General features: G+C 40.5%; 1 non-coding gene across 1 annotated transcript; it reads right to left on the reverse strand.

Moving 5' to 3' along the window:
- Positions 1–208: 208 nt before the first annotated feature.
- On the reverse strand, positions 209–311 carry LOC139039566 (U6 spliceosomal RNA). The gene has a single exon (XR_011492908.1). It is a non-coding gene; the product is annotated as a U6 spliceosomal RNA (small nuclear RNA).
- Between the last annotated feature and the right edge of the window lie 2,547 nt (positions 312–2,858).

Consider the following 2,858-nt stretch of genomic DNA (forward strand, 5'->3'; position numbering starts at 1 on the left):
TTCTTTTTTATATTCTTTTCCACTAAAGTTTATCCCATGACATTAATTGTAGTTCCCTGTGTTATACAATAGAATCTTGTTCATCGATTCTACATTTGCATCTATTGGATGGCCAAAAAGTTTATTCAGGATTTTCCATACGATGTTATGGAAAAACCAGAATGAACTTTTTGGCCAGCCCATTACTAACCCCAAACTCCTAGTCCAAAAAAATATGGAATGCCTCATAAGTTTGTGTGTCACCCTTGTTCAGGAAATGTTGATATTCTCAGTATCATTCCAATTTTAGTATACAGGCTGACAAAGTTAGCGTGACTTCTACCAATTTTTTTCCTTTCTCTAAGAAAATATTGACTATCTCAAGTACTACAGAAAGGCTTTTGGGAATTAAATATCCCTTTTCATCTCTCCTCTTTGACTTCCCAAAAGTTATCCTTTACAATCAAGTCAAAACTGAATGCTTTCTCTGTTGGTTATATCCCTCTTCTATCTAAAACCTGCATCTCCCATCTTCATATTTTTTGGCAAGAATTACTTGAAAGATTTAAAGGAGATTAGACTGTTCCTAGCTTGTCTTATTTACCTGAGCTTTTGATGACCAGGACCAGCATCATGGTATCTCACTCACCTTACCCTACACCCTGCTTTGTTGACCAGATGTGAATCTTTTTATTTTTTGCCATGCCACGTGGCTTACAGGATCCTAGTTCCCTAACCAGGGATTGAACCTGCTGAGGAGCAGTGAGATCATGGAGTCCTAACCACTGGACTGCCAGGGAATTCCCCAGATGCAAATTTTGCATAAATATGCCCTTACTTGGTAAACCTGTACATGTTAAGCAATCAGAATTACTAATAATATCACAGCTTAAAATTCTAAAACATGATTGTATCATTACGTTGTCCCTAAAGATGCCTCCTCACTTTTAATCATTTAAGATGAAAAAAGTGGACCTGAACTGTTTCAACAAAGCTCATCCCCCAAGATGCTTGTAGAATTTCATTTTGATGAAAAGAGTTCACGTCATGTTCTCACCCATAGCTCTTCATGACTTGAATTATGTTTAAAAAGCAACTGTCATTATCCAGATATTTTTAGTACAAATAGGCTGATTTCTAAGCAGAGAAGATAAACAGGAAAAATACAGTTATGGTCCAAGGCAAGCATAATTTTCTTATTTTGAAATTTCAGCTATTAATGAGGAATCTTGTTTTAGGGGCTCTTCGGAGATTACATTCATTATGTTCATTATATATTATCATAATAAGCTTGTGTAAATGTTGCTGAAATCACACTAAAGGACAATTCTTTGTCCTTTTTAGTGAGATAAAAGATATAGCAGCAATGGTGACAAGATGAGAGCCACTAGTTCCTCCTACCACGAGGGGCAAAAAGGCAAAGAGATGAGTGAGCCCAAGAAATTCTGGGGAAGCATAGAAAAAAGTCAGATACACCCCAAATTCTCCATCTGCTCTCTACTGAGGGTACACTCCTGACTTTAGTGGGATCATCTTGCTTTCACCAATGTAAGTCCAAGAACAGATCCATTCCTTGGCAAATCATCCACCTTCCCAGCTCCACCCAGGGGCCTGTGGAAATGTCTGGGAGGCATCCAGGCCATTTGCAGGTTGAATCTAGAGCAGCCCATGAAGGTTGAACAGCCAGGCTTCCCCTACCTGACCTCAGGGAGTCACCAAACCTACTCCAATGAGGTCATGTTTCAAAGTGGCTCCGGGCAGTATATAGCATGATCTTTCTCCAGAAATTTGAATAGGAAACAGAAAAAAAAAAAAAACAAATACTTTTTCTCTGTGCCTCAATTCCCATTAACGACTCTTGAGAGACTAATTATAGACAAAATAAATTAGCTACATATTTTTCTGTACAACTAAATGTCAGTGTGGGTAAATTTGTGCAAAATTATAGTGTCAGTAAGTCTGCTAGGATAGTAACATGGCCAGTCTTGAGGATGGAGGCCAGAAGCATCTTTGGATTTTTTTTCCCCCAAGGGCTACCCCCATTCCCTGAAAGAATCCAAGTGGCTTACATGGACTCCATGGAGATATTTAATTTCCTCCCTTCCCGCTACTGCTCGTAGAACGTCTCTTCTCTCAACCTCCATGGCCATGATGGGTTGTTCATGTTCCAATCAACCAGTGTAGACCTTCCTAGTGAGTCACATTACCTCCTGATCAAGCCCAAGTGTAGCTTGCAGTTGAGAATAATGCCATCTTGCCCCTCAAGTTCAGGCCACAGCCAGGCTGTGTCACTAGGGTAAACCACAGGGCTCCCTGCAGCCCTTAAAGCCTGTTATTAAGGTCCCAGTACTAGTGCTCATTTGCTCACTTGTATCCAACTCAGTTGTATCTTTGCAGCCCCATGGATTATAGCCCACAAATCTCCTCTGTCCATGTGATGTTCTAGGCAAGAGTACTGGAGTGGGTTGCCATTTCCTACTCCAGGGTATCTTCCCAACCCAGGGATCAAACCCTCATCTCTTGCATCTCCTGCCCTGGCTGTTTACCACTAGTGCCACTTGGGAAGTCCATTAAAGGTCCCAAAGTCTTCACAACTGAGTTCTCTCTCCCTGATTGTGACTCCTGGAAAGGTGGCCTCATCCTTTTAGTTTCCTAATTTCCCTCATTCAGATGATTTGTTATAAGTTTTCCCCAGGATGAGTTGGGAGATGTTTGAAGTAGACCCTAAAAGTACTTGCCCAAAAGTGCGGTGTACCTTCAGTCTTCCACCCAATCAGCAGCCCAGGAGAAAAAACATAGACATCTGAATATTTCTTATTTCTACATGAGCTTCCTATCTAAATGAGGTACTCCTAGAAAGCTTTTTATATTATCTTTTC

The sequence above is a fragment of the Odocoileus virginianus genome, chromosome 18 (assembly GCF_023699985.2).
Source record: "Odocoileus virginianus isolate 20LAN1187 ecotype Illinois chromosome 18, Ovbor_1.2, whole genome shotgun sequence".
Taxonomy (NCBI): Eukaryota; Metazoa; Chordata; class Mammalia; order Artiodactyla; family Cervidae; genus Odocoileus; species Odocoileus virginianus.